General features: G+C 39.1%; 2 protein-coding genes across 11 annotated transcripts in view; one reads left to right on the top strand and one right to left on the bottom strand.

Moving 5' to 3' along the window:
• Window positions 1-7,945, bottom strand: part of SERPINI1 (serpin family I member 1) — a 71,926-nt gene extending 63,981 nt beyond the window's left edge. Inside the window, exon 1 of the mRNA XM_059063655.2 lies at window positions 7,355-7,945. The gene's annotated coding sequence lies outside the window, so the exon portion shown is untranslated. The remainder of the gene's footprint in view (window positions 1-7,354) is intronic.
• Window positions 7,430-12,118, top strand: part of PDCD10 (programmed cell death 10) — a 64,212-nt gene continuing 59,523 nt past the window's right edge. For 3 of the 10 annotated variants that reach the window (XM_067033963.1, XM_059063659.2, XM_059063658.2), the window contains exon 1: window positions 7,541-8,356. The gene's annotated coding sequence lies outside the window, so the exon portion shown is untranslated. Of the gene's footprint in view, window positions 8,357-8,733; window positions 8,903-12,118 lie in introns of all 10 variants that reach the window. The other 7 variants (XM_067033964.1, XM_059063657.2, XM_067033959.1 and 4 more) reach the window with 6 other exon arrangements.

Genomic DNA, 12,118 nt, shown 5'->3' with positions numbered 1-12,118 from the left:
TGCAGACAACTGCTGTATAGCCAAGGTTCTATGGTCAACATCTTTGATTATGAGTTTTTTTTAAGTAGAAAAAATATGTTTCCATTTTCTCAGTTTCAATTTTCTTCTCAGACTTTCCTATCTCAAGGAATCCTAATTTATCAAAACTATAAGTCCGTGATATATTATTCTAAGAATGAGTAATAATTTAGGTAGTAATCAAGGTATAGATGTTGATAATATTTTTCACATTTTAGGAATGGGTAATAACACCATTTTCCAGGGTTAAAATTTTTTAGAGTGAGTTCCCCTTTCTATGAAGCAATGGCTTTTTGGCTCTTTTGGGCAGATAGCATTTGTTTTAAGATTTTTTTTTTAATATTCAATTGTTCTTTCATTTACATTATACCCATATTTTTAATTCAGTCTATAAGAAGATACTTTGATACTTTGAGGCTCAAAGCAGATTTAAAACAGAACTGTCCTTTCAAGTGTTACTGAATACATCTGTAATGAAAAGTACAGGACAAGTATTATATGTGGTATGGGCTACAGGGTCTTTTAACTACAGATGCCATCAGTCTCTGAGAAATGCCTTTGCCCAGAGACTTGAAATTTGGTAGTCACAGAAGGGAAAACTTGGTGTAAGAAGGTTAGAGTTTTCTAACCTGGAGAAAACAAACAAACAAATGAACAAACAGGAAACATAAACATCAGTCGGAACAAGAAGGAATACAATTTAAAGTTAGCATGGTTTTAATTATCAGACTATGGCTGAAACTATTGACTGGTTACCCCAAAATCACACTCGAACCACTGTTCCCCTGCTTCACCCACCACCAAGGCCCAAAGTCCTTGATATCTCAACATCCCTTAAAAATACGGACAGCCACATGCCATGAGCCAGTAAGTCCACAGTCGACCTTTGCTAGAGGTCACTAGGAAAGCTTTTACTTCCTGATTAAAAGAGAAAGACTCAATAGGCACAAGCCTTTCCTCATGCTTCCTGCCCTGAACTAGAATATGATGTCTCAATCTGCAGAAGCATCCATCTTTTTTTTTTTTTTTTTTTTCGTTGGTGGTACGCGGGCCTCTCACTGTTGTGGCCTCTCCCGTTGCAGAGCACAGGCTCCGGACACACAGGCCCAGCGGCCATGGCTCACGGGCTCAGCCGCTCGGCGGCATGTGGGATCTTCCCGGACCGGGGCACGAACCCGTGTCCCCTGCATCGGCAGGCGGACTCTCAACCACTGCGCCACCAGGGAAGCCCAGAAGCATCCATCTTGCATCAGGCACAAGGTTTTGTGAGGACAACACCCTGACAACATTAAGCCTCTAAACAAAAAGGACACAACCGCTTTCCTCTAGACTTCTTGTTCTGGAAAAAATAAATCCCTATTATTTTATGTCATTGTACATAAAACTTGCAGCTGAAAGCATTTCTAATTGATACATACTTGAAAACTACTTTTTAAACTGTCAGTTACTTTTGGGCCACATAATAGGAGTAAAAATTGGCTTTTACGATAACCTTGGACAATAGGATTTCTTTCTCTTTCAAAATGTTTAATTTCATATTAATAATTATTAACTAAATCTGCTGTTATATTAAAAAATGAATAGTTATTATTAGGTCTTCATAATTTTGTTATTGACATTTTATTTTTAAAAGAACAAATCAAAAACTTTGAAATACAGAAAAAGTTACTTTTCTGGCTTTGACTTAGTTACCGTACCTTGTGCTCAATACCTCACAATATAATTTTTAAAAGTTCCCCGACTTAGCAAGGACAAAAATTATACCATTGTTACATAGCTGTCAGAATACTGGTATCGTACAAATTTCATCCAGTATTATATGTCAAATGACGTATGGTATAAATACAATTTAACCTGCCTTAGACATAGAACAAGAGATTTAGGATACTTTGTGAAGGTTTCTTAACTGGAAGGTTGAATGTATCTAAAAAACATGAATTGCCTCAATGATTTTAAATTGCTTTGTGAAGTACACAACAATTAAATGCTCTGATAATTGATTTAATTCGAGTGAATGGCAAAAATAATACATCATAATACAGTATTTATAGCCTACTACTAAAAGGTGAAAAAACAATAAAATTAACTCTTCAAGTTACATAGGATTAAAAGACCTCAAATAAAACTTAGGTTCAGAACAAAATTCAGGCTATCAAGAAAATGGCAGAAGCAACCCAATATGGACAAAATATCCAAAGTATCTTGGTGAGCTCTTTCGGGTCCATTCAAAAGAAGCTAAGACACTAAGGGGAAAACAGACTACAGGTTGACAGGTACCCACTAAATTGCTAGATTGTGCAATAGAAATCACTTTCTGACACTTGAGTTACTGTTACTGGGAACTTCGGTATATCTGGGAAAAACAATACACTTAGGCAAATGAGGTTATTAAATCCAAGTAAATTCCATCTGCCTTTCTTCTCACACTAAATTATGAGCTGTGTGCTCAGAAGGCTCCTAGGCTGAACCAGAAGGGGGCCTTGAAGCACTGGCTAGAGCTGGAGGTCTCATGCACACTTCATCAGCTATGCTGCACGGCAGGCTAGCACTGAGTACTGTCAATGCCAAATCTCAGAACTCATCTCTTCCCCATGCTGGCTCAAAGATGACAAATACCTGAATAATTTAGATTTAATAAGCCTGAATAAGGTCTCCCATTGTAACCATTTCACTGAAAACAGAACATTCAAGAGCGGTTAAGTTTTAGTGAAGATAAAGCCTCATGTTATGTTTATATACTTTTCTCTAAGTCTCCTTCTATGTGTCAAGAAAAAAGTCATAAAGTATGTGTACATACACATAGTATGGAATGTTACTTAAAAGTACATCTTTAAGTCAGCAAAGTTCTAGAGACAAGGAGAGACCACACAAATTTCAAATGGCATTGAATTAATAAATTTATATTTAAAGTATACACACATGCAAGGTGGTAGTTAATAGCAATGTTTACTCCATTCAGAAATCCAACAAAATACAGTGATATTTATATTTAGCTCAATATCTGCTGTGGGCAGAGGGCTGAACTTAGTGCTAAAAGAAATGTTTAAAAAAATTCATTTTTCTAGGTGTACTTGTGAAAAATGTAAAATGATGCTTCTTTACAGGTTGTCAACAATAACTGTTACTGTTAAACTATTATGTGTAAGGCTCTCAAAGTAAATACCAAATGAAACTCAGTCTTAATTCTGCAGATACTAAGCATCTGGTGAAGAAGACAGGAACTCAGCTAACACTATACAAGGCACTATGCTAAGCATTAAGGGTAACGCCAACGAACCATGAAGAAGATTAATCAAACATCAGTTCTAAGCCAAAGTATATCTATCAGCATGCTAGTAAAGGCATATTAAAAAGCAAATGATAGTTAAAATATCTGCTATTATTAAATTTACTACTAAAGAACTATCTACAATTAACTAGAATTCTCCAGGTCTTATAATAATAAAAGAAAAATCACATTTGAATTCTAACATTAATCAGATTAATTTGTTTCTAAATAAATGCCAAATTCCACATGTGCTTAAATACAATGAGTCTGGCTCTTTTTTTTAAAAGAACAATTAGAAAAATGGAAGAGCAAATTCAATTTCTATAGAATAAAGTATGCTTTTACTAGATAAGCTTCTACAAAGGTATCTTACTTGAGGTAAACAGTGGTGAGCCACAGGCTTCCTTGGCTGTAGAATGCAGACCTTGAGTACCACTGGTGGGAGAGCCCTTTTCCTTACCTATAATTGCCTGTCTCTGGAAGAATTTAGAAATGTTGGCACATGAAGTTATAGGTAAGTCTTTGCAGTCCACATAGTCTGAATCAAATTGGGCTCAAGTAACACTTTTGCAAAGGCTAACGAGGCCAAGGACATTCTCAGAAGGCCTAATGTATAGTACTTATTCTGTGAGGGCAACTGACTCTCGTTTGTCAAAGTGCAAGATGTATCAATGCATACATTGAAGAAGTATTGGTCCCCACTTCTAATTCAGTAAGGTTATAGGGCAAGTTCTTTATGCTGAGCATTATATAAGGTGCTGAGAACAAATAGGAAATAGGAAAGAAGCATAGTCTCTAGGAACTAATAATTGTTACTTAAAACATACTGATCCAAACTTTAAGGACTAAATTCTGAAAACATTAGACGTAAGATTGAAAATAAGACAGAAACAAATCTTTGCCTTTGTATAACAATCTTGCTCCCCAAAGCACTGTTTAACTTTAGGAGATGACTTTAAAAGGCAGCAGGGGCTGGGAGGGGAGGGTCCTGCTCATCTTTAGTGTCTGGTTCAAGTACCTTTGCTATTAATGGGTAAAACCTCAGTTTTTACTTTTTAATATTATATTCAAATAATATTAAGTTTCACTTAGAAGTGAATGTATACATGCAGGATCCTTTTCACTTTGCTTCAGTAACCCATAATTATTCAAAACCTAATGAATTAATGTCAGTCTGACTCCAGTTAAAATGACAATGTAGGAAAGTACTGTCTCCCACTATGGGTATAAGCCTCTAGAAATTAATAACTGGGAAAACAGGTCATGAAATCACTTATAGGCATTCAACAACAAAAAAATCAAATCTCTTTCATTCTTGCTAAGGGTATGTGTCTCAAACAGGCTTCTTCATATCTATGCCCCCTTGTACGCCACCTCTCCCTCACTGCCGTCCCCCCAAAACCATTTGATCTTGAACCTTTACGTCTTGCTCTTTTGTACTGTACTGCATCAGTGAATCCTCCTGTTAGAAAGAGAGACCCATGCCACTCAATTATTTTTACTCAATAGGCTTAGAGTTAGAATTATAAATTTTAAAAAAATCCAAAGTATATTGTAATTTGAAATTAACCAAGTCTATCAGCTAAATAACACTAATTTCATGAGCATCTTCCACTTGAGAGACATTCTGCACTCCACTGATTTTCTTCTTTCTCATCACATGCATACTCTGATAGCCATACGCAAAGAGTAAAAATCAAGCACAGAATAATATGCTTTTAACCTAGGTAGTACTTCACATAAAATTATAAACTGTCATATGATGAACATTTTCAACACCAGTAATGCACAAGAAGTCTTCAGATTATCTGCGATTTAATGTGAACACCAATTTAAAATGTGTCAAGAGTTCAAGGTAACAAATACTTAAGTGCCACATACTGCCAATGATTTTCTTCCTTATCAAAACATGGTTTTCTTAATCTCAAATGTTATAGGAAGCCAATCTCTTTCACTGACACAATAAGAAAGATCCATATCTTGGAAACAGGTGAAAAATCCAGTACTTTAATACTATAGACTCATTCACTCCTAATGAGATTCTATCCTTTTCGATACTTCAAAGCAAAAGACCTATAAATAGTTGGGATTCAAAGTACATCTGAATTTCGACTGTTTGGGTATTTATTTTCTATCTCACTTACTTGATTATTAACTGATTCCCAATCAAGCCCTTTCAAAAAGATCTTCTGATAAAAGCCCTGAAAGAACTTCATTACCAGTATATTATTATTACATGGGGGAAACGACCCAGTGACAGCAAGTATTCAATTTCACAAAATGAATCAGTAGCAGAGCCTGAGAGAGAATCTGAGACTCTGATTCAGGATGATCTATTTATTCAGAAATAACAAGGGCAAACACAATCTTTTCCAAGCCTAACTAACTATACCCTAGTACCCATTTTTCCCCCTAAAATCATTTTCACAGGGTCATATCAGCTATGTGGATCAACAGACTCTCCTGTGATGTAGCAAAGATAAAATCCCATCCTTACCATGGCTGCTAAATTTAGTGGCTACTGTTGCTTTTTCTTTCTTCTAAGGTCTTTGCTGTTTCTAATACTTAACTGATCTACTTGAGGACAATCGAAAAGCAGCTGTTTTTCTAAGATCTGTCCCCCTATATATTCCTCTAGTGGGTGAGAGTATGGGAGGGAGTGTTGGAGTATATACATTGATGTCACTTAGGCTTATCAGTAGTAGCATTCAGTAGGATTGAACTTGAAGCTATGAAGAGAATTCTTTCCAGCCATTTCTTTTCAAAAAGGAATTTTGTGTGTATTACAGAAATAAAATCCCCAAATCATGAGTAAATCAGCAAACCATGAAAACAAAACAAAACAAACAAACAAGAATAGAAGGTAATTACTCCATTTTATTGACCCTAGTTCAAAAAAAAAAACCCAGATTAAAGTATTCAGGCAGACTCTGAAATATACAACTGTCACAAGGAAAGCATTTCAGAGCAAAATGTGTTGCAATATGCTACTATAATTAAAAGCCATATAATCTGGAGAACCTCTGTGACAAAAAGAAAATGAACTAGGCAAATAGCTTTTTAGTTTTTTTCTTTAAAAAAGGCTGTAATTTTGTCATAGTTACACAAAGGTAGATGCGACTTTCATCTTAGTATTAAAACATATTTTCACCTATTGGTGTTTAATTACACTCAAAGAAATCACACATGGTTTAATACTAAGAATAAACTATTATTTTATGACACTATTACATGTGTTAAGTCTGAGCCCATCATAACACATACTAAAGGAAATCATTTAGCATACACTATCTAAACAGATAAGATCATTACACAGCTTTTCTTGTACTCTTGTTTTTTAAAATGTACAAATATTACTAGACACAAATGAGAGAATAAGGAGCAGCAGTGAAGTACACCATACGTTCCCACTGTAAGCTGAGTACTAGTCTTTGTTCCGATAGTTTAAAGCCACTGGAAGGAAAACGAAGTGTCTCTATCAAAAAACATTTTTACATTATTGCTGGCAAAAGTTATACTTCTGATAGGTTCAGTCATCGTGATTATTCCTGGCTGTATTTCCTTCTTTAATAGAGATCTCTTTCAATTCTAGGAACCTGCAGTATAACCACCCTGGAAAACAAGTCGGTAGCAGGGCAATCTGATAAAACAACGTGAAGGATAGACAGTAAAGAAGAATGCTAAGTTATTTTCCTAGTGAAACAGTTCTGAAGTAATTCTCTATCAGTGACAAAATTTTTGTTTTTTACCAGCTACGCACTTATCCAAATATATCATCCACCTTGTCCTCAATTAGCAGTTTCCTCAATATTAAAATTTCCCAGAATAGTTTTAATGGTACAACTCAAACCAAAAACACTAACCACGCCCTTTATACCCTGAGTCAAGCCACCTTTTGCTTTCTATCCCCCCGCAAACTCCAGAAACGTTCATCTTTCACCTAAAAGGGTTTGCACCAGTTCCCTAACCCGAGTCAGAGACTCTTTTTAGCTGTGCCTTGATAAAATTCCTATTGGAAGACGCTTTCTCCCGGGCAGAGGAGACGCCCAAAGAGGCACCCACGCTTACCTCCCACACACCTGCAACCCCTGGCGGGATGCTGGAGCAGAGGCTCCGAGGACTGCGCTCCTCTCCTGTTCCTGCTCTCCTCTCTCCCGGGAAACTACAGTCCAGACTGCGCCTTCGGCTGCTACAGGGACCTAAGCTCCGCCTCCCCCTCCTAGTTGGCGAATTCGGCAGCTGTTGCTCCTCCCCCTGCTGTTCCGGCTGCTGCCCTGGCGGAAGGCGGCTGCTGCCCTGGTACCTTCGCGCTCCCCGCACTTCTGCAGCTGTTCTGCCGCTTCCCTTCCCCGGGGACCCCTCTCCCTTCATTCAGTGGCCTGAAACCTAGAGCAGCCTCCCGCCCCCTCCGGGCACCTTCGCGAGGAGCCCAGGCTCAACCTATCCCTGCCCGAGCCGCAGGTCTCGCCGCTTGGTGTGCCTGGTGCTTGGCCGCTTTCGGGGAAACTGCTCCTCCAGCCAGGGTGCATCCTCATACCGCGCCCTCCCTCCACCCTGGCTATTCTCCCGCGGCTTCCTCTCCGCCCGCGGAGCTCGGCCGCCCCACGTTCCCCACTTGGAGTTCTTCCCCCGCCCTCCTTCTTTCCTCGGCTCCGCTAGCCCGCCCCCACAATGGGTGAGTTGCCTGCCGGGCCGACCCTGCATTCTGATTGGCGCAGGTGAGAGCTGACCCCTCCCTTCCTCTTCTTTCCGTGCACCCTCTCTCTTTTTCTCACCTCCTCCCGCACAGACAGGAAACTCTCCTACTATTGGCTAACAGTGTCCCCACCCATCGCCTAAGGCTCCACCGCATAGCTTGACGGGAATTGTAGTCTTGCGTGTGCAGGAATTGCCGACAACGCCGGCGAGTGGGACTACGAGTCCCCATAGGCCTCTGCGTGACTCCGGCTGGGCAGGATTCCGGACAACGCCTGGTTCCTCTCGGGTCCTTCCGGCGTCGCCGGAGTGAATTGATCTGGGAGTTGAAGAGGGCTCCAAAGGTGGCAAGTGAAGTCAGTGCCTCAGTTGCCGGTAAGGTGTGGCTGTTCTGTCCCAGTCACCGTAGTCCCGCGCGGAGCAGAAGAGCTCTGGGGTCACACGGGGGTCGTGGCTGAGGCACTCGGGCTTGGTTCTGGCAGGCGGAGCGGACGGGGCTGGGAACGGGGCCCTATGGGCGTAAACGAGGTTACCCTACGCGAGTGGCGTAAAGCGGGTTTGTAAATGCCGCCTGCCCTGTTCGGGCCTGAACGCCTCCAGGAAGTCTCCTCTAGGTGGGGGCGGGAGGGGAAGGGCGAGGTTGGCCTCTGGTGCCCCCGGAGGAGGGAGAGGGCGGATGTGCCTGGGGTGGGGTCCTCTGAAGGTGTGGCTTGGGGCGGGGAGATGAGGCTGCTGTTTTCCCCCTGCTTTAGAAATAGGAGAGGGAAGGAGTGGAGGAAGGAAGGGGCGCTTGGAGTCTGCTTTTGAGGTGACTCGGGTTATGCCCTTTGAGGGAAGAGGAGAACTGTAGAAGAAAGAGTCAAATGTTGACAGAGACCTACGGATTCAGTACCAGTTTCATGATGTGGTCCCTCTAAGGAGGTAATTTTGCCCTAAGTAGAAAAGCTTAACGCTATAAAGATGTAATAACTAAGATGTATTTACTGTTTTACTGTTTTCAAAGAGCATTCACAGTTGGATGCTAATGAGGAAACAGAGGGGATAAATTACGTGCCCAAGGTCACACACGTTGGACAGATCGTCTGAATCTAATCTAGTTGTAATCCAGCTTCTGCATCGGAACTGCCGCACCAGAAAGGAGTAGGGAGTTTGTTTTTTTTTGAAGAGCGTGAAGGAAGTTGCAAAGTAATGAATTTTAGGTATTTCTAAGAAGCCATCTGTGAGGTGAAGAGTTTGAGCTGGAGAGAAATTCCTCAGCAAAAGAAAAGCACGCACTCTAACCTGTTGGAAAAATAAGAATCAGTTTCAACTTACCTATTTTTTCCTTTTATTAGAGGTATATTAAACGATGGACTGTGCTACCATTTTAAAGGGTAGTTGATGGGACAGGAGAAAGTCAGGTAACAATACAGCTCATCCTTACTGGTGAAAGATAATCCTTTCCCTTCCTACCTTAGTCTTTACTCTGTTTTTTTTCTCTCAGCTGAGAACAATGGGATTTGGATTCTTTCACGAAACGTATTTTACACTTTTCAAATAATACAACAGCACGAGAGAGTTTATTTCTAGTTGTGCTTATTACTAGAAAAGAAGATACGTTGCATTTCTTGGATAGCATCACATTTTTGTTGATTTCTCCTCATTTTCTTGGCTCGTGTGTGTGTTGTGTGTGTGTAATTAATAACAGGCTCTTGTATATTTATTTTTCTTAGCATCATCTGAGTTTTAATTCATCCTTATTTTACATTAAAGAATGGAAAAATGGACATTTGTGTTTTATTTTGAGCAGAAAGCAGTGTGCTCGTTCCAGTCGTACCCATTGTTGTGACCAATTATAATTACAGTTCACATATATTATTATTAGACAATTCTTTAGTAGAATTTTAGGAGTATGTTCATTGACATCAAGATCTCTTCCTGATAAGTTTATAGCTAAAAATCGGGTATCTACTGATAGCAGGTAATCAGTCATGGTTTACTGTTGTATAAGTTGACTATTTAAATATGCAGCATTTTGAATGTACTCTGAAATTATTAAAATTATCCACAATGTGTTTAGAATGGGAAAACACTTTATAGGATCAGAAATACTCTTACATTCCTCTTTGATTGAAACTAAGATGGTCTGGAAATTAATATGACTTTTAAAATGAAAGAGAGGTATGATACTATAGAATGAAGTAAAATAAAAAATAATTAGTACCATAAGTAAGTAATGCAGTAGACAAGAAAGGAAGACCGACTGAACAAATGGAAAATTATGTGGAGGTAACTGGCTCAGTGCTGTGTTAGCAGGGTGCGGTAGTTTAAATAAACCATAAACTGAACATAAGTCAGTTACGGTAAAGCAAGAATGTGAAAGTATTTTCTGTATGGCCGTGTAGGCATTTGCTTTTTGTTGGAGGAAGTGAGAAATGAGTTCTAATTTTTGACATGCAGTTAGGAGGTTGTGGAATGACTTTTGAACCAAAAGTCAGGAAAATTTGGAAATTAGTAAAATTAATATAATGCACTTGTTTAGTGAATGTTAGTTTTTGTCCTTGGTTAGATTCTACACCAGCTGCTCTTCATCTCTGAGCTTCATTGTAGTATTGATATTTCACCAGTGGCGAATGGTGAGTAACGGAATGGTGGGATAATGTTTCTATTGTATTTATCATCTTTCAGTCACTTGCTGGAGTACTGTGGTCATTTTGGAGCTCTGCACACTGAATAACTTAGGGCTTACAGAATGATGTGTACACTTGTACTTTTATAGTAGTTTGCAGTTCACCAATGTCCACATTTGTTGTCATTTTGGGTTTTGTAGGAGTCTCCTGTGAACTTTTGGACCTCATCTCTTATAGGGCTTAGGATGTATCCCATATACATGATCTTTTTTTCTTTAAGGATGTGAGATCTGTAAGAACAGGACTGTTGTGTTATCATTGTGTTTCCCAATAGGTAAAATAATTGAGTACCTGTTTACAAAGAGAATAAAGAAGTTCAGATTGGTTAAGTGCAAGATCATGTAGCTAGTAACTGGTGAGACCAAGGCATAATCCAGGTCTTCTGACTATAGATATTTAATATTGTGGAATAAAGACTCAGTTCCCTTAGATTATTTATTTTACATGAGAAAAAGACTTAAAATGATTTAAATATTCAAATACTGTTACCCTCTTACTCTGTTTAATGTTCACAGTTTCTCTTGTCTCCTATCTAGCTCTCCATCCTTAACCCCAGCCTTTCTCATTTACCGTGCTTTTCAATTACTACCTACTAAAGCTCTTTCCTGACCTTTGTACATGTTACATCCTCCTGCCTGGGCTGCTTCCCCTCCCCTTCCCAAGTCTGGCCCACTCCTAGTTAATTTTCAAGTCTCAGTTTAAATGTTATTTCTCAGGGCAACCTTCTCTGACCATTCACCCCTCCTTCCCCAAACTAGAGTAAGTTCTCACTGTATCTTCACCATACTCTGTAATTCTTTGTAGCATCATCACAAGAGGAACTTAATTATTTCTGTGTTTATTTGGTAAATGTCTGTCTCCCTCACTAGATTGTAAGCTACCTGAGCAGGGCCCTCATTTGTCATGTGCCTTACCTCACTACTTATACAGTAGTGTCTGACACAAAGTTAACTACTCAGTAATTATTTGTTGAATTTATGAACAAATGTAAGTACATTCATGCACAGTGCCTCCAGCACTCTACTAGGGGCGGAAATACAGAAATTAATAAAGGAGACATGTTCCCTACCTTTGAATAAAAAGGAGTTATTTTCAAAAGTTTAATATAAATTGTAGAAAGATGTTTGTTCTTTCTCAGAGGTCTGTAAAATCAGGGTAGTTTTCTATGTGGACATGGCAAAGGAATCATTTTCTATTACAGCAAAGTTTATAACAGCATTTTGGAGACCTTGTCACTATCCTGCTTTTGCAAGCAACATTCATTATAACAGAATACAGATGTGGAAGAAACTAACTTTCAGTGGATTCTGTTCTTCCCTGATGGTATCTCATTCTGTACTCAACAAAATTCATGCTTTTTCCTTTTTTCCTTTGTTGTTTTGTTTCATTTTTTAACCACAGTATCTTCCTTTGAGTTTTTACCTTTAGTATCACCTGCCTTAGGCAAGGTGACTGTAAAATTGATTAG

This window comes from Kogia breviceps, chromosome 5 (genome assembly GCF_026419965.1).
Source record: "Kogia breviceps isolate mKogBre1 chromosome 5, mKogBre1 haplotype 1, whole genome shotgun sequence".
Taxonomy (NCBI): Eukaryota; Metazoa; Chordata; class Mammalia; order Artiodactyla; family Physeteridae; genus Kogia; species Kogia breviceps.
Note: the sequence above shows the minus strand (reverse complement) of the source record. Positions and strands in the feature narration are given on the sequence as shown.